The sequence below is a fragment of the Nerophis lumbriciformis genome, linkage group LG05 (assembly GCF_033978685.3).
Source record: "Nerophis lumbriciformis linkage group LG05, RoL_Nlum_v2.1, whole genome shotgun sequence".
NCBI lineage: Eukaryota > Metazoa > Chordata > Actinopteri > Syngnathiformes > Syngnathidae > Nerophis > Nerophis lumbriciformis.
Genome location: NC_084552.2, coordinates 38416111 through 38438753, shown reverse-complemented (window position 1 = coordinate 38438753; position 22643 = coordinate 38416111).

Genomic DNA, 22643 nt, shown 5'->3' with positions numbered 1-22643 from the left:
ATAAAATATTTTTGCCTTCCTTCATATTTCCATCAAAGAGCCGTTTGGGATTTGCTCCCTTTGTGAAGTTTTTGCTGTTGTGTAACGTCAGCGGATTATCCATATTGTAGTTCACGCTGTAGTTAATAAGCTCCTTTTTTTTCCGCTATCCTCTTTTTGAGGGACAGACTGGCTCGTACATGCACATGCATCCTCCGCTTTTGCCATTCCTAGTACAAAATAATGTATAGTTTTAACTGAAATCTGTCAATAGACTCCATATGGTAGCGCCTTAAAGTACACGAAAGTGGGGGTGGAGAATACGCAGTCGAAATGGAGGCACGTAAATAGGGCCCGCCCACAAAACAGCACATTCCGAAGTTCAAAATGTTGCATCTTCAAGCCACTTTCTGACCATCTGTTCAGGATGTGCCGTTTTGTGTACCGGTAGTTTTTAGCTCTTCCTTAGCGAGTCTACTGACAGATATAAGCTAAAGCTGTACGCTAATTTATATTAGAAATGGCATCAGCAGGAGATGAATGCCCCACAACAAGAGGATAGAGAAAAAGAAGGAGCTTATTGACTACGGTGCAGACTACGATGGGGGACGCGTGCAAATGTTCGGGACTTATGCTTTGAGCGCCTCGTGTGACGTTTTATATTCTCAATGAAACATCAAAGTTTTATGCTTGCTTGCTCTCCTCATTTTGCAGTCCACACGTATCTAATGTGTGACTGCCATCTACTGGTCACACTTATCATTACACCATGCACCAAATTAAATTACTTCAAAGTCGGTTAGCACAACCAGAATGAATCCGTACATTAGGCGCACCGGGTTTGATGTCGATTTTTGAACAAAAGGAACATATTTTAAGTGCGCCTTATACTGTAGTACTACATACTGATAGTACTACCGTATTTTTCGGAGTATACGTCGCACCGGAGTATAGGTCGCATCTGCCGAAAATGCATAATAAAGAAGGAAAAAAACATATATAAGTCGCACCGGAGCCCGGCCAAACTATGAAAAAAAAACTGCGACTTATAGTCCGAAAAATACGGTACATACTTTTCTCTCTGGCACTCATCAAAGGCGGACGCTTTCCCTTCAGAAATCAGAATCAGCTTTATTGTCATTACGCAAGGTAACGAGATTGAGGCCATTCCATACAGTGCGATGTGTGCATGCTAGAAAAACAATGTGCAAATATATAAAAATTTAAAAACATGTAGAAGTGCAATGAATATGGTGTGAAATGAATATATACATGAAAAAACAAAACAAAAACAGGGTGGTTGGTGGAATGGGTTATTGCACCGAAGAGAAGGCAGTTATGAGGGACAATGGGGCAGTCCGTTCAGGATGGTTATGGCCCTGGGGAAGAAGCTGTTCTTTAGCCTGTTTGTTTTGGTTTTAATGCACCTGTAGCGCTTCCCAGAGGGCAGCAGGTGGAACAGGTCAGAGCCAGGGTGGGTGCTGTCTTTGATGATGGCACTGGCTCTGTTGAGGCAGCGGGAGGTGTAGATGTCTGTCAGAGAGGGGAGAGGGCGGCCGATGATCTTCTGAGCCGTCTTGACCACTCTTTGCAGCCTCTCCCTGTCTGCTGCAGTGCAGCTGCCGTACCATACCGTAATACAGTAGGTCAGCAGGCTCTCGATGGACGAGCGGTAGAAGGTCAGCAGCAGGTCAGGCTTCAGGTTGTACTTAACGAGGACTCTAAGGAAGTGTAGCCGCTGCTGAGCCTTCTTGATGATTGATGTGGTGTTGACTGTCCAGGAGAAGTCATTAGAGATGTGGACTCCAAGGTACCTGAAGGTGTGGACTCTCTCTACACGCTCGCCGTTGATGTAGAGGGGGGCAGGGTCGGTGCTGCTCCTCCTGAAGTCGACGATGAATATCTCTGGTCTTGCTGGTGTTGAGAGCAAGGTTGTTCTCCGAAGACCAGGCCGTCAGCTTCAGGACCTCCTCTCTGTAGCCAGCCTCGTCACCCCTGGAGATGAGCCCGACCACTGTGGTATCGTCGGCAAACTTGACGGTAAGGTTGTCACTGTGGGCCGGACTGCAGTCATGGGTGTAAAGGCAGTAGAGGAGGGGGCTCAGCACACAGCCCTGTGGGGAGCCGATGCTCAGCGTGCGGGAGGATGAGAGGTGCGGGCCAAGTCTCACATTCTGGGGTCGGTCCGTTAGGAAGTCCCTTATCCAGGCGTTTGTGAGAGGGGGGAGGCCAAGAGTGTCCAGTTTATTGCAGAGTCTGTCCGGGATTATTGTATTGAAGGCAGAGCTATAGTCCACAGAGAGCATCCGGACGTAGCTCTGCTGCTGCTCCAGGTGGTTCAGAGCAGAGTGGAGAGCAACAGCGATGGCGTCCTCTGTGGACCTGTTCGCCCGGTATGCGAACTGGTGGGGGTCGAAGTCTGGAGGGATATGGTCCTTGATGTGCTGGAGAACAAGTCGCTCGAAGCACTTCATGATTACCAGAGTGAGGGCCACTGGTCGGTAATCATTCAGGCTGGTGATGGGAGACTTCTTCGGCACCGGGATTATTGTAGATGACTTCAGGCAGGATGGGATGACTGCCTGAGCCAGGGAGAGGTTGAAGATCCTGGTGAGGGGGGGAGCGAGCTGGTGGGCGCACGTCCTGAGCACCTTTCCAGGTACTCCATCTGGTCCGGTAGCCTTCCTGGGGTTCACAGCCAGGAGCACTCGTCTGACACTGTGCTCCTGTACAGTGAGTGGAGTGGCGCCGGAGCCCGGTGGGGGCGGGGGCAGGGCTGGAGCAGATGAGTGTCGCTGGGGGGTTTTGAAACGGGCAAAGAAACAGTTAAGCTCCTCTGCCAGTGTCGCACTCTGATCCGCAGTTGTCATATTGCAGCCTCTGAAGTTCGTGATGTCATGAATGCCCCGCCACACCTCCCGTGAGTTTTTGCTGGACAGATGGGACTCTATGCACCTCCTGTGGTCCGCCTTTGCTTTTTTAATGATTATCACCGAAACCTGGCTTCACCCGGAAATACCCGATGCTAGCATGCAGCTAGCCGGACGTACTCTGCTCCGCCGGGACAGAACTAAGGACTCCGGTAAGAGCAGAGGAGGGGGGCTCTGTATCTACGTGCATGAGAACTGGTGCAACAACGGGACAATCACTGAACAGCACTGTTGCCCGGACGTGGAGTACATGTCTGTTAGATGTCGGCCTTTTTTTCTCCCGAGAGAGCTGTCTGTTGTTATCATCACGGCTGTGTATATTCCACCGGACGCCAAAGTAAACACAGCGCTCTCTCTTCTGCTGAACACCGTCAACGAACAGCAGCGGGCCCACCCCGACGGTGTTCATATCATAGCAGGGGATTTTAATAAGACCAATCTGAAGACTGTACTCCCTAAGTTCTACCAGCACGTGAAGTGTTCTACAAGGGGCAAGAACACCCTGGACCACGTGTATACCAACATAAAGCACGCGTACAGAGCTACACCCCTCCCCCAGCTTGGACAGTCAGACCATCTTTCCCTCCTGCTCTCTCCTACCTACACCCCCATCAGACGCCAGGCCAGGCCTATCACAAAGACTGTTATGACCTGGCCTGACGATGCACTCCCCAAACTTCAGGACTGCTTCCAACACACAGACTGGGACCTCTTCCAACAACAGGAGCTGGAGACAGCCACAGGAACGGTGCTGGACTACATAAAGTTCTGCATCGGGAATGTGACTGTGGAAAAAACCATCCGGGTTTACCCCAACAAGAAACCCTGGATGACCAGCCAGGTCCGCACACTCCTCAGGGTCACCTCTCCCTTATCACCCCTGCTTGCTTTTTTGTTTTGTCTTGTCTTACCTTACGCATCCAGGGAAAATACACGCCACACACACAAATACTCCACATCCCATGCCTTCCTACCCCACGTGGTAGGAAGGAAAATGGAGGCACTGCCCCTAGTGGCTGGCAGCTTCGGGCCAGATGCCCACCCCCTGCCCCCTCATTGCAAGTCTGGAGTTGTTTGTCATAATATGTATAAGTGCTTTGGTTTTCTCCTGGTCTCTAAATAAATCCTTGCCCCCCAGGAGTTTAGGTTGGAACTTGGGGACTTGCTTTTCCCCCCCGACACTTTCCACCCATGTTTACCATCTTTCCTACCTTTTTTACAGGGCGCTGCCCATGAGGCGGCTCAATCTGTGTTCCCGTTCTGTCTACCCTGTATCTGTATGTCCAATCCTGTAAATTTGTTGTAATTTTTAAGTCCATGAAAAATGCAATCCATCCATCTGTCCATTACCCAGAAAACTTAACGCCAGAGACAAGAACTGGAAGTAGTTGATATTTTGTTACATGTTTCTGTCCCATCCATACATTTTCTACCGCTTGTCCCGTTCGGGGTCGCGGGGGGTGCTGGAGCCTATCTCAGCTGCATTCGGGCAGAAGGCGGGTTACACCCTGGACAAGTCGCCACCTCATCGCAGGGCCAACACAGATAGACAGACAACATTCACACACTAGGGTCAATTTAGTGTTGCCAATCAACCTATCCCCAGGTGCATGTCTTTGGAGGTGGGAGGAAGCCGGAGTACCCGGAGGGAACCCACGCTGTCACGGGGAGAACATGCAAACTTCACACAGAAAGATCCCGAGCCTGGGATTGAACTCAGGACTTTAGTATTGTGAGGCACACGCACTAACCCCTGTTTCACTGTGCTGCCCCTTGGTTTACATATGAAACAACATTTTTTTTTGGATCAGACAGTTGATGTGTGTGTTTGAACCCCGCACAGAGACAAACATGATTCGTAAAAATTACGGTGATTGGCTAAATGTGTGTGGAAGTTGCAGACATTGGACAGATTGGTTGAATTGGCTGATAAGTACCAATTTTGGCAGCGATATCCGATAATATGTCAACAATACCCAACCCTGCTCCTGTTCTCTGCCACGGTGCCTTTTCCAAGTTAGCCCTCCCTCCTTCACACAAACACACACACACCTCCACCTCGCCGTTTCCTCCCCCAACCTTGGCTCCTTCTCTGTCTGTGTTCCAGCCCATCAGACATGACAGCACCAGCTGGCTGTTGGCAAAACGCACGTCTGACAAAGTCTGCCCATCTTCCTCTTGATGCTCTGTATTCTTGACACCTGGGATGGTCGCGGTGAGGTGCCAGAAAGTGAGTCAGAGGTGTGGCAGTTTGCTGGAGGAGGCTTGTGGGGAGGAGGGGGGCATATTTATTTAATTCCAAAAAAGCAAGATGCGTGAAGACTCGCTGCGAGTGACTCACAGAGCACAAAGACGCTCATTTGCCTTTTTTTACTCTGTGGGCGTCCGCCTGCAGATGTGTGCGCCCTTGCTTTTGTGCTGTGGAGTTTAGGGACGTTATAATAGCAGCTAATGAAAAAAAGAAGAAGAAAAAGAAGAAGAGTCCACCTACAGTCTAAACAAACATCAGCTTCCTCCTGTTTTGGCTGCTCGCTGCACTTCTACGGGGCTTCGCGAATCATTTAACGCCTGCTGGAAACTTTCCAAATGAATAGCAGATGTGTGAGTGATTTTTCTTCAACAAAATCACCCCCCTGTACCTCCTACAACCCATCTTACCTTTTCACCACTGTCCTCACTTTCTTTCCCTCACACATTTTTTTCCATCTGTCTGCCCAAATTTCAGCTGCTGCCCTTTAACGTTTTGCCCTAGTTTGAAAAGAGAGGAAAAAGAAACATCCTACAAGATGGCAAACGCATCCCTCCACTCCCTCAATCCCTGATGAAATGTGTATTTTCAGATGCTTGAATTAGAGTGACCTATTTTTTGTTTCGTCGGTATCATCCATCTGCAGTATCTCCATCATTATTGTTGCTATTGGGGAATAATATGTTCTTTGGCCCCCTTTGGATAATATGTTGATTTAAAACGTATATCCATCCATGCATTAATGTTCCATTCCACTTTGTCATGTTATGCTGACGACAATCTTCTCTAGTATTCTGCAGAATTGAGCGAAAGCCTATCCCAGCTGACTTTGCAGGAAAGGCACCTTGGACTGGTCATCAGTCAATCACAGAGTAGCAACCATTCCCACTCACATTCACAACTATGGCTGACGTCCTTAGCCACTGTACAACCACAAACCAGCTTCACACTTAACAGTCATTTCATGATCAATAGTAGCATTAGTCCCATTAGCAGTTCAAGGAGTCCCTCAAAGTTCCCTCTTGATCACATACAGTTCTCGTTATATGTGCATACATCTGTCCATGAAATTGCTCTATACCTGATTTATTGTGGTTGTCATTTCATGCTGACGACACCGTGCTTTTTTTATATGCAAAAAAACTCATATGAACTCCTTTATCCACCGTGGACAAAAGTCAAAACACATGTGTTCGTATCCAGTGTTGGGACTAACGCGTTACAAAGTAACGCGTTACTGTAACGCCGTTAGTTTCGGCGGTAACTAGTAATCTAACGCGTTATTTTTTTATATTCAGTAACTCCGTTACCGTTACTACATGATGCGTTACTGCGTTATTTTACGTTACTTTTTATGTAGTATAAAGTGTGTTTTATCGGAGGGCTGCTGTGTCGTTCTGATTCTTCTTGTGTCACAAGCCGGAGAAGAGAGAGAGACATGCGCTCTGTGTGGGTGTGTCTGAGTGTCAGTGTGGGGAGCGAGGGGGGGGGGGGGCGTGTCTGATCATGGCGGAGCCAGAAGTCGAGTTTGCTAACATGGAGATATTTTCACTACTTTTCTTTTGTCGAGCACAAAGAAAATAACATTTTAGTTAAATGTAAATTGTGCTTTGGATCAAAGATGCCATCTACTGCCCAAAACAGCAATTCAAATCTGCTGAAACAAGCTACATAGCAACATGCTTCGACGAAGCTAGTAAAGAGAGACAGAGACTCTGATGCCACTTCACCACCACCACCACCACCATTCACCGCTGAAGGTACACACTCTGTCAATCAATGTTCCCTCTAATTGTTCATGTGTGAGCAAATGCAAAAAGTCCCTGAGCATTGAGTGGAGTCCATGTGAGCAACTTTAGACGTGCACACTGTGGCTACACCAGCAGCACACCTGTCCCAAACCTCACTAAATAACAACTTACATCTCCATCCATCCATCCATTTTCTACCGCTTGTCCCTTTCGGGGTCGCTGGAGCCTATCTCAGCTGCATTCGGGCGGAAGGCAGGGTACACCCTGGACAAGTCCCCACCTCATCACAGGGCCAACACAGATAGACAGACAACATTCTCTTATTATTAGAATCAAATGACAGCAGTCATTTCCATTTCTAATATAAGTGTTTAGGCCCACTTATAATGACAATAACAAAAAATATTGTTTTTCATGAACTGTGTACTTGTATTGTTTGTCTGGGTGGAGGTCCTGCTTTGGAAATAATTTGTACCCCTTTCAGACATTGCATTTAGTTCCCATTAAAACATTCACATGTTGCACAATGAGATGTAAGCAGGGGATCATGTGTACATTCCTGCAACTTCCTGTTTGTAAAAAATATATTTTTATTAGTATTTATTTAATATACTAACAGCATTTAATGATTAATATTTATAAATTAAGATTCCTAATAAATGACACTAGAATAAGCACACATTTGATTGGTAAATCATAGTGTAACGACCTGGAATGACACTTTATGTGTGGTGTTGGAGTTGTCCGACTTTTTGTGTGGCTGTAAACGCATCACTGGCTAAGTGCCATATGTGCAAGTGTTGGCGCACGTGAGAGAGCGAGCGGCTGCTGTTGATATAACAAAGTTGCTTTTGGTCTGGTTTGTACTGCAGAAAATGACCAGTTTTGCTAGATATCATTTTTTTTACTAATGTTTTGGTGATGTGTTTATGGCCGACAGTAAAGAGTTTTGCTCAGTAAAGTGATGGATGCAATTCATGTCCTCAAAGCGTCTCGACAGACGTTACAATATTTGAACAATGATGACGAAAACGGTTTTCTCTGTCGTGTCCGTGTCGTGTCGAAAATTGTTATGCGCTTATTTCTTTATTTGATTTTGTGCATGGCATAGATTTGCCGTGCGCAGAGGACGCTTGAGCAGTGCGCAATTGCACATGCGCGCTCCTGAGAGGGAACGTTGCTGTCAATTCTCTTATATACTCTTTCATTCTAGACTTCTAGAGTGTTTGATTATCACATCACTCTAAATGTATAGACTATAAAGTTCACAAACATAAAGAGGGATTCTAGTGGGCCAGGCCAATCTTTCCTTATCTCTAAACTAAAACTGGGGAAATGTGTAGTGTTCTGGGTTTCAGACATGATTTTGTATAAGAATTACTTGAGGAAGAAAATGCCTGGTTAGACTTTGTGTATGTAGTGTGTGCCTTTCTTGGTTTACATCTATGCTGTTATTATGCTGTTTGTTACTTATGTATGTTATGTTGCAGATATTTAAAATAGTTTTGTCAATTTGTTCTGGCCAGAAACAAATTGGCCTTTGTAACATATCTTTGTCTTTGTGTGTTGTATGTAGACCACATGGCTTAGCAGAGTTGAGTGATGCAAATGCATGTCAAGTTGATCAACAGATTGTATTATTCTCCAGTGCAATAACAGTACTGAAATGAAGGCTAAAAGGGCATTAATTGGAGCTTTAAAAAAAAAGAAAAAAGAAGTAACTAAATAGTTACTTTTCACAGTAACGCATTACTTTTTGGTGTAAGTAACTGAGTTAGTAACTGAGTTACTTTTGAAATGAAGTAACTAGTAACTGTAACTAGTTACTGCTTTTCAGTAACTAACCCAACACTGTTCGTATGTCAGCGGCTTGAAGACGTTGTTTTTGTGTTTTTTTATTACATTCATTTCACATTCACAACTACGTCTGATGTTATAGCCACTGTCAGTGGTGTCATTGAGTCCCATTAGTGATTCAAAGAGTTTGAGGTTGGATATACGGCTTTTTAAAGGGAGTCGGACCTTGAAATAAATGACTCATTCTTATAGTTATTTTTTTCTAAGAGGAATCAATCACTGGTAGCAGTTATAGGATAAAATATGGATCAAAGTCATTTGAATCTCCATCAATATAATTATTCGTTTTTTTTAAACATTCCATAAGGATGTCCAAACTACAGGCCACAGGACAAATGCGGGCACCTAGCGTCTTCAACATGGGCCGCGAGACAGAACAAGTTCAATAAACATATTTGACCAGGAGCAATGTATACTTATCATATATTGATATAGCGGTGTGATTGCTGCCATTTTGTCACCCAGCTGATAGCTGATGAAAGAAACTGCAATTAATTGTACTAAGTAGTACATAAAGTACAGCAATACTTATATGACCTAATCCAAACAACCTTCCCTAGTCACGGTGCAGAAAAAAAAAATCAACCAGTACAAGAATTCAACAAACATGGTCACACAACACAATCTGCTCATTGAACTATAAAAAACGTCCAATCAACATAAAAAAAAAAAAAAAAGACACCCATTTAAATCCATTACAAAGGATGATGGTAAAAATGCAAAACACTAGCTTACCAATGTTTGCCGCATTTTAGCTTTTTGATATTTCTGATTGATTAAAAAACCTTGAGGTTGTCATGAAATTAAACAAGGTAGGAGTTAAATGTTCACAACCAATTATAATAATTATTAATTCATATAGCATATCGTTTATTATTCTTCGGTCAATGGTCAACAAAATAAACAAACAGTTGTACATTCATAGATTGAAAATGAAAATGTTGCAGACCGAAAGGGTTTAGACTGAAGTTGAACACTTATTGCGCCTAACCCTATAAACAAAGTCAAGTCAAGTAATTCCATCCATCCATCCATTTTCTACCACTTATTCCCTTTGGGGTCGCGCGGGGCGCTGGAGCTTATCTCAGCTACAATCGGGCGGAAGGCGGGGTACACCCTGGACAAGTCGCCACCTCATCACAGGGCCAACACAGATAGACAGACAACATTCACACTCACATTCACACACTAGGGCCAATTTAGTGTTGACAATCAACCTATCCCCAGGTGCATGTCTTTGGAGGTGGGAGGAAGCCGGAGTACCCGGAGGGAACCTACGCAGTCACGGGGAGAACATGCAAACCCCACACAGAAAGATCCCAAGCCCGGGATTGAACCCAAGACTACTCAGGACCTTCATATTGTGAGGCAGATGCACTAACCCCTCTTCCACCGTGCTGCCCAAGTCAAGTAATTCAATATCCATTATATCAGGGGTTGGCAAACTACGGCCCGCCAGCGTCCAAAATCCGGCCCGCGGGAAGTCCCAAATTTAAAAAAAACCCAAAATCATATATATATATATATATATATATATATATATATATATATATATATATATATATATATATATATATATATATATATATTTTACAAATCTGTCCTTTCTAATCCATTTTCTACCGCTTGTTACTCTCTGTGTCTCCTAGCCACTCAGGCAAATCATATTGTCTAAAAATGCATTTTCCCATCGATAATGTGACGTCATCGGGTTTTTTACATTTAACGCGCTCGGAATATGTATATATATATAGCCCGGCCCCCGGCCAAGTTTTTTGTAACCCAATGCGATTTTTTTCATTCCTAGTTCAGTTGCCAGTCGAGTTGCACACACATGCAACTTGGGAAATGGCAGATGCTGCATCTGCATGTGCATTAAAAATGGCTTGCAAACAAACGGCTCCAAAGTGAAAATCGATTTACGTTTTTCAATTAAGAGCTGTTCAAAAGACTCAATTTGTTTACGAATGTCACATCTCTACGAGGGATGTTATGATATGAAATTTTCCTATTGCAGTTATCTTGACCAAAATTATGACGGTTATCATTATTAACGTGGTATTGTTGAATGTTGTCAAAAGTACTTATGCATGCACTATAAACTTCTGACCAAGTAACTTTTTTTTAAATAACTAAAATAAAAAGACACATTGTTAAAAAAAACAAAAAAAACTATAATGCATGTTTTGTGTTTCTTATCCATCACTGTTAGTGTTTAATTTTTGTATTTTATCTGTTTTAATGGCTAAGCTTTTAGTGTTTTCAATATTGGTTTGTACTCTAGCACTTTAAGATTTATTGAAATGAAAAGTGTGCAACAAAGAAAATCTATCATTTGTATTACTGGCGGCCGTTTGGCGTCCTACTCTGTTCAGTGATCCTTGAACACACTGTGAAAACAACTTTGTCTTGTATTCCTCTGAGTATAGTATATGACCACTCTGTTCTGAGAAAGCACAGCTTGTGGGTTCAAAGTGCACAATTGAATAGCTTAATTGCTCAGACAGTTTATATTGTCATTTCTTAAAGGTGATGCATTTACACAAATGCCTAGGGGGCGCCAACTTTCCAATGTATTTTACACCGTTTATGGCGCCCTCTTCTGGTATGTAATGACGCAACTCCACACGTACGTAACACATGCACGCGCATTAGCTTTAGGTGTTGTTGGCTAATAATAGCAATTTGGATAGCTACCGTTAGCTGTCACTGAATGTACATTCTATCATAACAGCAACATGACTGCAAATCAATTGTTGCTTCTCTTGGACTGCTTTTGTATGTGTGGATGCGCTCCCTGCATGTATACGTGTTGACGAGACTGGGTGAGTGACCGCCGTAAACACCAATCATTTTATTGGGGCCGGTAAAAATTGTTGTTACATAAAGTTAGTAATTGTGAACAATATAGAGCAAGCTAGCCAATGGGGTTCTTGTTATATTTTCTGCTTTGAAAAATGTTACTCAGAGTAAGTTGCAAAAAGCACCTTTAATGGGGAATGGTGTTAATGTGTCTTGTTTTCATGTTAGCATTTAAGATAGCAAGCTTGCTCTACTCAGTCTGTGTGTTATTCAATCCTGTTTTTGTTTTGTTTTTTGTTTTTTATTAATCAATCCAACAAAATAATACACAATAATACCATAATAATACAATTCCAATTCCAAAACCAAAACCGACCCAGCAACATTCCGCATAGCAACCAACAGAGCAATTGAGAGGACACACAAACATGATACAAAACAATCCAAAAGTAGTCAAACAAAAATGAATAATGCCAACAACAGTATCAATATTAATAATAATTCCAACATAGCAGTGATTAGAAATCCCTCATTGACATTATCATCACAGCCATTTATAAAAAATAAAAACATTTAAAAAATGAACAATAGTAGCTTTCACTTGCATCGCATCTCATAAGCTCAAATTCAAATAATGGATCCCATATTCCGATATGTGACTCATTATTATCTAAAATAAATGCAGTTTTTTTTTCTACTGATATAATTTCCATAGGTTGTGTGTACCAGATAGTATGTGTTGGACTATCAACATCTATCCTTTTTTTTTTTTAATTATCCTATTTGTTATGATGCATATTGAAATAAATGCAGTTTTACTCTTTGATGACATGTTACTAAATTGATGCAGATCAGTGTCATTTGGATGTTTATATTTAGGAATGTGATTGCTTCTTTTGTTGTTTTCAACCATAACTATTTTATTTGACATTCCCTACAATAAATGAGCAAGAGTTCCCTCAATCCTGTTTTTTGATCATTTATAATAATAAACTATCCATTTATAATAAGTGGTAATAATACAGTTGTACATCAGTTGTCATTAGTACTGTTTATTATTGTATCCCTAATCTCTATAAGGCAGTGTTTTTCAACCACTGTGCCTCAGTACACTGGTGTGCAGTGAGATACAGTATGGTGTGCCGTGGGAGATTATGTAGTTTCACCTATTTGGGTTAAAAATATTTTTTGCAAACCACAAATTATAATCCACAAATAATGTGCCGTTGTTGAGTGTCGGTGCTGTCTAGAGCTCAACAGAGTAAGAATGTTATTCTCTTCCATATCAGTAGGTGGCAGCCGGTAGCTAATTGCTTTGTAGATGTCGGGAACACGATGCGATGGTTTGTCGTGATCACAATATACAGGCGACAGTGGGAGACAATGTGAAGGTAAAAAGGTATCTATTACTTAAACCAAAAATAGACAAAAGGTGAGTGCCCTAAGAAAAGGCATTAAAGCTTCGGGAAGGCTATGCAGAACAAAACTAAAAGTGAACTGGCTACAAAGTAAACAAAAACAGAATGCTGGACGACAGCAAAGACTTACTGTGGAGCAGAGACGGTGTCCACAATGTACATCCGAACATGCCATGACAATCAACAATGTCCACACAAAAAAAGATAGCAACAACTTATATGTTCTTGATTGCTAAAACAAAGCATGTGCGGGTAATAGCGCTCAAAGAAATACATTAAACTGCTACAGGAAAATACCAACAAAACGGTAAAAGCCACCAAAATAGGAGCGCAAGACAAGAACTTAAACACTACACACAGGAAACCCCCAAAAAACTCAAAATAAGTCACGCCGTGATGTGACAGGTCGTGACAGTACACCTACTTTGAGACAAGAGCTATAGTGATGCATGGTTGGGTATGGTTTAAAGTCATACCCAACAATTGCCAGAATGACTTTTTACTGTAAACATCGACTGATGAGTTTCATTATTTAATGTTTTCTGCTCGTGGTGTGCCCCCGGATTTTTTCAATAAAAAAATTATGCCTTGGCTCAAAAAAGGTTGAAAATCACTGCTGTAAGGAGTCACTCAGAGTTCTCTTCTTGAGCCCATTCACTTCTCGTTACATGTGCATACATCTGTCCATGGATTTTCTATATCCTGACACTATTTACATGAAAAAAAAGTACTGGCTCACTTCCTGCACCTCCAGCTGACACAAATGAAAAAACATGCATTTTTATCCTGGCGGCTTAAAGGCTATGGTGCACAGTTTTTGTTGTGTTTACATTAAAGGAGTGGCACTATGCTGCATTGCAGCTTGTTTAGACATCAAGTAAGAGGCTAAATGTGGAATAAAGTGTGTTGGTAACTCCCACAGCACACTATTTATTCCTCTAAGACTCTGGAAATCTGGAGCAAATTTTTTAAAAGCATTGGAAGGAAGGGGTAAAAAAAAAAAAAAAAAGAGTGAGTAGGAGTAGAGGCACAGGAGGTGACAAACTGGAGAGGAAATAGGTTGACAGGCAGGATGAGGAAAGTGAGAGATGTAATTGAGAGGATTCGGTCTGCTTTGTGCCTCGTCCTGGTGGTGCTTCCCCTGTTGAGGAACAGGATGAAACACAAGTTGTGCAAGTGAGAATGTCCCACAGGTGGAGGAGAAAGATGGATAGATGCATTGTTACCACATGCAGCAAAAAGGGGCCAAGACAAGAGGCCCAGGGAAGCTGACCTAATGTAGCGTGAAGTGGAATAAATGGAGGAGCAAAGTGGGCAGGAAAACAGAGTAAAATAAATGCGGCTATATGTGTGAATGTGGAATCTGTTTCGCCTTTAAGCCACGGGCGTTTAACCTCGACAAATGGTCCCTAATAGCCAGGTAAGCTGATAACGTTTGGCACCAAACACACAAAGACATCAGCAGCTGCTGTTGGAAACTCAATCACTGCTACAGGGGCTTGGAGAAGGCAGCTTGAAGGTGCAGGTGAGTCCATGGAGGTGGGATGCGGGGGTTAAAAGGAAGCAGGACATCCACTTACAAATCCTCCAATGGCGCAATCTGCTTACGGAAGCTTTTTGTCGTCCCTCCACGCTTCCCCCAGGGGGCTCCTTGCGGCAGCTTTTCATGGATTGCCTGCACTGTAACCCAGTAATGTGTGTCTGTGCTCATTAGAGACAACACTGCTTGCCATGTGCTGCCTTAGGGGGGGTCCCAGGAGGAGGTAGCCCCCCCCTTAGTGGGTTCAGACCTCTCATGTAGCGTACAATGACTTGTCGTGGAGCAGGATGCAGCCTCAGCATCGCCAACATTGTGAGTCTCTCGGTGATTCCAGGGAGAGGATGAGGATTCGAAGTGCAGCACGTTATTTATCGGACATGTTGTATGCAGAGTCTTGCTTTTATGGTTGTTGGCGCCGGAAATCCAGTTTTATACAAATAATTTTGTGGAATTGCAGCATCTTTATTGCTGTTGTGGTAATTATAGAGCAATCATGTGGCTTCAACATTATTTACATGTGAGAGCCTCTCATACTGCAGTTATTGTTTAAGGATGGACTTATTTTGTTTATTCTACGGGAGGGAAGCATCATTTTTTTTCTGCCTCTCAAGACCATTATTATTACCGATAACTTATTTATATCTTTTATGAACTATATTTAGATTTAACTGTAGTTTTTGCACAGCTGAGGGTAAGAAAGACTCAATCAAAGGTGGATTTAAAAACTGTACCTGAAAATTTGTCAGAGTCAAATATAATATCTAGGGTTGTCCTGGGGCCGTATTTATCAAGCGTCTTAGAATTACTCCTAAGAAGTCTGCTAAGAGTTGACTTATGAGTAAAGAAATTCTTCGCTGAAAGCTGCACTTAAAAGTTAGTTATCAATCGTCTTGCTCACACTTTCAGTGAAGTGTAGGACTGAATCCTATGTGTCACACTCAGAGCTGAATTACGACATTACTATGTGCCGTAAACGGAATTTTAGGTGACGTCATTTATGTGTCCATAGAAATGACCAATCACGGAAGGGAATCCCTTGTCTAAGAATAAATACATATCTTAGAAATATTTAAGTGGACAATGGGAGCGTATATTTTGACAATAAACTACAAAATAATACAAAACAAACAAACAATATTGGCAATGAATCAAAAATAAATGTTTCCTTTTCTTTCCAATTCACTTTCCCAGTGGCGAGATATCGAAGCATTGTGATGACCGTTAGTTCTGCTGCGTGATGTTGCTGATGAGATGACGCCCCTTATTAAATCTGTGACAAAAATAATACCCGCTCTGTCGAAACGATATCGTTTGATCAGCTGCTCGTCATCAAACAAAGCCAGGACATCCTTCCGCTCCCTGAACGTTCGCACACGTCTCTCTCGCCTCGGTGCCATCCCCCGCTGGCAACTCCTAACCACTTAGGACACCTCTGAAGTTCTCTTAAATATCATGGAGAGTAGGAGTGATTCTTAGACTTAAGAAAGTTGATAAATAGCTTTTATTCTTAAGTTTGAGAGTAGGACTAAATTTCGCAAATTCTCAGGACTTAAGTGTAAAATGGCACTCTTAGACGCTTGAAAAATACGGCCCCTGATCATCAGTTTTGGCTTTAGATCTGATCCGATTTCAAGCACTGATCCAATACGTTGACAAAAGATTATAGAACTGAAAATGTTTTTTTAGCAAGTAATTAAAGTCAACACAGTAACATATTAAGGTTTTTTGTCCCACTTATTTAGTTAGTTTGTGAACAACTTGTGAACTTTTTCTCCTAAAACTACAGCATTATTTTTATATGTATTTATTTATTTACAGACAGGCATAGTTTTGTATTTCATTATTGTTTATTTTGTTAATATCAGAGTCCGTTCTGCAAAAAGGTCATCCTTAGAAGCACACAGCTTATGGACAGGGACCCACAGTTAAAATATACATCATCATATAATATACAAAATACAATACAATACAATACATTTCAGAATCTACCCACCAGATACCCATTTACAATTTCATTTATTAATAAAAAAGGAATATTTGAATCCACCAAATCAGTCTCTGTATCCTATTATTCAAATTTGATTAAAAGATTGCATCTTGAATATCTGAGATAATCTCATCATACATACAGAGTTCAAGACCCAAATTATGCAACTAATGTGAATTCCTCAACCATAAGGGGTGTGCTAAATGTACTAAGCATAATGTCACAATAAATTTAGCTTAAAACGCTTTTTAAAAATGTTTAAAGAATACGTTTTTTTTATAGAGCTATCAATCTCATTCCAGATCACCGGGCCTCTACAGGCTATACTAAAGCTTGCACACTTTAGATGACGATCTGTCCCTCTTAATAAAGGTTTATTTCTAGTGTTATGTCTATGAGAAGTAGTGGTCACTGGAATGAGCTGGTAGAGTCTAGAATGTAATCCATATACTACGCTATACATAATACAAGCACTGTAGAATCTGTTGCACTCCGTAAGCTTTAGAAGATTCTACCCATAAAAAAGAGGATTTGAGGGAGCATTATTGTGAGCGACCTGTGGTGCTGAATTTCCCCCAGGGGTCAATAAAGTACTTTCTAGTCTATTCTATTCTATTCTATTAAAGTTTCTTCTAGGACAAACACTCGGCGGCCTTCCTATGAAGGGATCAACGCCATGTTTACTGTCACTTCGGGGTCGCATGTTATTTTGCGGATCGTTTTCCCAGGATGCAGACGGAAGTCCGGAGGCAACGTGCAGGTAAGACAATGATTTATTTACCATAAATCAGTCAAAATCCAAAACTACAGCGAAATGAAAAAACACAAGAAAAGCATACCGATTGCACGGGAAGCTAAGGGAATAGCTAACAGGAAGACTTAGCATTTATTCAGCAATCAAATAGTATACCCACGTAACTTGTTGCATAGTGCAAACAAGACAGCCAGACTAAGTGTGGCGAAAAGCAGGAATAAATAGCTCTCTGATTAGTGCCCGGGAGCAGGTGAGCATCCCAAACACTAATCAGAGGCAGGTGAAAATAATCAGCCCCTGTGGCAACTAAAACACAAACCCAGGGGTGCTGAAAACAGAACTAAGGGAGTCAAACTAAAATAAAACATGATCCGGGCAACGGATCATGACAGTTTACACTGTGAGGTCTGGTGAGTAGGCCCGACTTAACCTCAGGGAGGGCCCTGGGCCTGAGGGGGTTCTGGGGGGCACCCCCAAACCTCAACAACCCCCCATTTATTTAACAAGAGGCAGTGGGGATTTAGGGAAGAGGGTCGTGTTCAATGAACACATGCAACGTAGCCGGGTCACAGAATGACTGTAATGCAAACACTCCAAATTTAATACAAATAATCAACATGACCCAAAAGTCAAACGCTCACCTGCGACAAACAAGTGCAAAATAAAACATCATAAGGACTCCAAATAAGACTGCAAATAGTCCACAAAGTCCAACAAATTGCGGTAATACGGCAGAATAGAAAATATTCGACATGTAAACTGGTTATAACACAAATGGTGAATGTAGACCAGCGTGACCCAAGAGAGGAAGGGGGAATTGAACCAAGTCCAGCCAGGTACGGATGGTCTTCTCAGTGAGTAAGCCTTTAAAGGAGAACTGCGCTTTTTATTTTGAATTTTACCTATCATTCACAATCCTTATGTAAGACAAAAAACATGTGTTTTTTGTTTTTCCTTTTTTTAATGCATTCTTTATGAAATAAATGCAAACAAAAGTCTATGGAGACTATGGGACTCGCTCTATTCCTCCTATAAAGCCCTAAAAAAAACACCTCCATTGAGGTTTTATATACATGATATAAGTATATATATAATGTAGTATCGGGCACATTTATAAAAACATTTAATATTTACGTATTTATCACTTTAAGCATACGCAGCACATTCATTTCAAAAACGCATCACAACGTTTGCTTTTTTTTCCAACAACATCACTGATTTCAACTCACTGCAGACTTTATGAGAGCCAAAAACATAATAAAACATCACTTACTGCATAAGGTCTGCTGTCATTAGGGTGCCAACTGCTGGGATGTTCATGTATTCCCATTTCGATGAAAAATTACTCATAAACCTCGCCAAGGAAAGAGGGGTGTAACCAGATATCTTTTTGTGACGTTCTCGCCATTACCGGGTCTAAATTGGCTGTCAAAGTTTATCAACATGTTGTATTATGTCCTCACCCTAATACTATCAAGATGAAAGCAAGGATTTATGATCTACAATACACTTCCAGGAAGCAAGGAAACACCTCGCCAGTCAATCATGTCGAAATAGGCACTCAAGTTGGTGATCACGGCGCTACACTTGGTTAATATTCAAGTCACAAAATGTAAATGGAGTATTGTTGGTGGTTTTGAGGTGTTTTTTTATTGGATTTTATGGGCGGCACAGAGAACCTCCTCAGTAAGCAGACTTTACTTACGTTTATTTACGAGTTAGAATGCATTAAAAAAATACATCCATTGTCATGTCTTTCGTAATGATGGTGAACAATAGGCAAAATTCCCCCCAAAAAGTGCAGTTCCCCTCTAAAGAACCCATAGCGTCCAGATGACCAACATTTCCCCAACAAATTATCTTTGTTTATTTTATATATATATATAAAAAAGTGTAGACTGTACTTGGAACGCCCCCTTTCCATCACCCGACTAGATAGGCTGCCTCTTCTTGGTGTGACGTCATCTATAGAACTGAAGCTTATTCCCTGCCTAGATAGTAGGGGTGTGGGAAAAAATCGATTAGAATTCGAATCGCGATTCTCACGTTGTGCGATTCAGAATCGATTCTCATTTTTAAAAAATCGATTTATTTTTTAATTTTTAATTTTTAAATTTATTTATTTTTTTATGTATTTTTTATTTTTTAATTAATCAATCCAACAAAACAATACACAGCAATACCATAACAATGCAATCCAATTCCAAAACCAAACCCGACCCAGCAACACTCAGAACTGCAATAAACAGAGCAATTGAGAGGAGACACAAACACGACACGGAACAAACCAAAAGTAATGAAACAAAAATGAATATGATCAACAACAGTATCAATATTAGTTACAATTTCAACATAGCAGTGATTAAAAATCCCTCATTGACATTATCATTAGACATTTATAAAAATAAAAATAAAAGAACAATAGTGTGACAGTGGCTTACACTTGCATCGCATCTCATAAGCTTGACAACACACTGTGTCCAATATTTTTTACAAAGATAAAATAAGTCATATTTTTGGTTCATTTAAAAGTTAAAACAAATTTACATTATTGCAATCAGTTGATAAAACATTGTCCTTTACAATTATGAAAGCTTTTTACAAAAATCTACTACTCTGCTTGCATGTCAGCAGACTGGGGTAGATCCTGCTGAAATCCGATGTATTGAATGAATAGAGAATCGTTTTGAATCGGGAAAAAATCATTTTTGAATCGAGAATCGTGTTGAATTGAAAAAAAAAATCGATTTTGAATCGAATCGTGACCCCAAGAATCGATATTAAATCGAATCGTGGGACACCCAAAAGATTCACAGCCCTACTAGATAGTGTGGATAAAGGAATGTAAAACTATTATTTTGATCACTTTGTTACAAGTTTTTGTCGCCCTGGTGCATGATGACTTCACAACTGATATGGTTAACATTAACAGCAAAAAATAACTTTCCTGCTCTTTTATACACACCATAGTCTCTGTTTCCTTATTCTCTTTCAGCATTTTCTTAAGCATTTTGAGGATAACATCGGTAGACAAGAACGCAAAATTGAATACTAGTAGCTTTTTTCTGCAGGTACTGACTTGGTCTTTCTCCCTTAAGGGTGCTCCTAATTTTCGTGATCGCATTTGGCTTAAATTTTTCTTCTCCATCCAAACTCCAACAAAAACCCTTCCTCTTTGTAGTCAGAGTCATTAAAATAATGGCTGCAAATTACACTCCTCTCGCTTGCTCTATACCATTTTGCACAAGTCAATTTAAACTGGAGAGGTCCATATTTTCCTCATATTCCCATCATTTGGAAATGTTGCCCTTTCTTTAGTTGTATTGCTAGAACTTAAAACAATGCATCTGTCAGACATATTTAATATCCAAATCCAAATTCCGTGTGAAAATATCATGATTCAGAATGAAGATGGTACCAAAAGACGTACTACGCAATACGTATTGCCTTCAGTCTTTTCTAGGTGACGTCAGCAGGCTGATGCAGGCGCACTACATTAAAAAAGTGGGCATTCCAAATTGTGCTGAAACTTGCCAGAAAACAAGCCTAAGATACCTACAGTTTTTCCATTTTAGGGGGAATTTTACCTGTTGACATAATTTTTAGATCCAGAATTATGAAATAAGTGCACATGCTGTTAGTGATAGAGGGGCTCTTTACTCTTCACATCATGTAATGTACGTTAACACGCTATACAAGCAATCTGAAGATCACAAATTTAAAGTACCGTATTTTTCGGACTATAAGTCGTTTCGGAGTATAAGACGCACCAGCCGAAAATGCATAATAAAGAAGGAAAAAAACATATATAAGTCGCACTGGAGTATAAGTCGCATTTTTTTGGGAAATGTATTTGATAAAACCCAACACCAAGAATAGACATTTGAAAGGCAATTTAAATAAATAAAGAATAGTGAACAACAAGCTGAATAAGTGTACGTTATATGACGCATAAATAACCAATTGAGAACGTGCCTGGTATGTTAACGTAACATATTATGGTAAGAGTCATTCAAATAACTATAACATATAGAACATGCTATACGTTTACCAAACAATCTGTCACTTCTAATTGCTAAATCCGATGAAATCTTATACGTCTAGTCTCTTACGTGAATGAGCTGAATAATATTATTTGATATTTTACGGTAATGTGTTGATAATTTCACACATAAGTCGCTCCTGAGTATAAGTCGCACCCCCGGCCAAACTACGAAAAAAACTGCGACTTATAGTCAGAAAAATACGGTAATCTTTTATGGCTTAATAATTTTGTGTCAATGCTATGTGAAACTCTTTCAACCTCTCCGCAGGCAAACTAAAGAAAAAAAATGTTTGTGTTGTTTTTTTCGTCATTTCACCTTTGTATTAATCATCGTTCAATTATCTGACTGTTTTGCGCATCACGCAACGGTTATGGTTTATTTGTTTCAGACATGCTTAACCCCTTACATTAAGTACCATCACATTATTAAAGTTATACAATTCAACATGTCCGAAAAGGAGTAAGAATTGGTTGCTTTAATCCTGCTCCCTCTCCATATCTCAGCAATTACTGAACAATTTAATTCACATTATGAAATTAAGACAATAATTCATATTTATGTTTGTCATTACAAAGTTTGTTTACTTCTTATGATTGGTGACAACATTTCCGAACAGAACGACAAAAAGAATAGAGAACGTGTAGCAAAATATTGATCAATTATGCAGTAATGAAGGAAGGGAAAGAATTAAAAAAAATATGAGTTACACATATGTTGATGATATATACCATGGGTCCCCAAACTATTTGACTTGTGGGCCGCATTGGGTTAAATAAACATACATATACACATACTGTACATATGCATTCACTGTACATACATACATATACACATACTGTACATATACTTTCACTGTACAAACATACATATACACATACTGTACATATATACTCACTGTACAAACACACATATACACATACTGTACATATACATTCACTGTACAAACACACATACGCATTCTGTACATATACAAGTACATATGCATACATACACTCATGCACATAATCACGTTTCATCAAACATATATTAATGTTGTTGCCCTAGGGTAAACTGGGTATAACACATGGCACACTGACAAAGCTTAACCTAATGTTACTATAACAATCTACAAGGTTAAGGTAGGTTGCTTCTCTTTCTTCCCCTCCATTTTTCTGCATTCTTTCGTATCTCAAGTTATCATTACGTATATGTATTGTTGCATTTGAACAACTGTATTGTTGATAATAAAGGAAAAGTATTGGTATTGTTCATTATCAATAGCGCTATTTCTATTGGTATTTGAATTGCTCCATCTGTAGTGTAATAATGCTCATTGTCATTTCTGTATTATT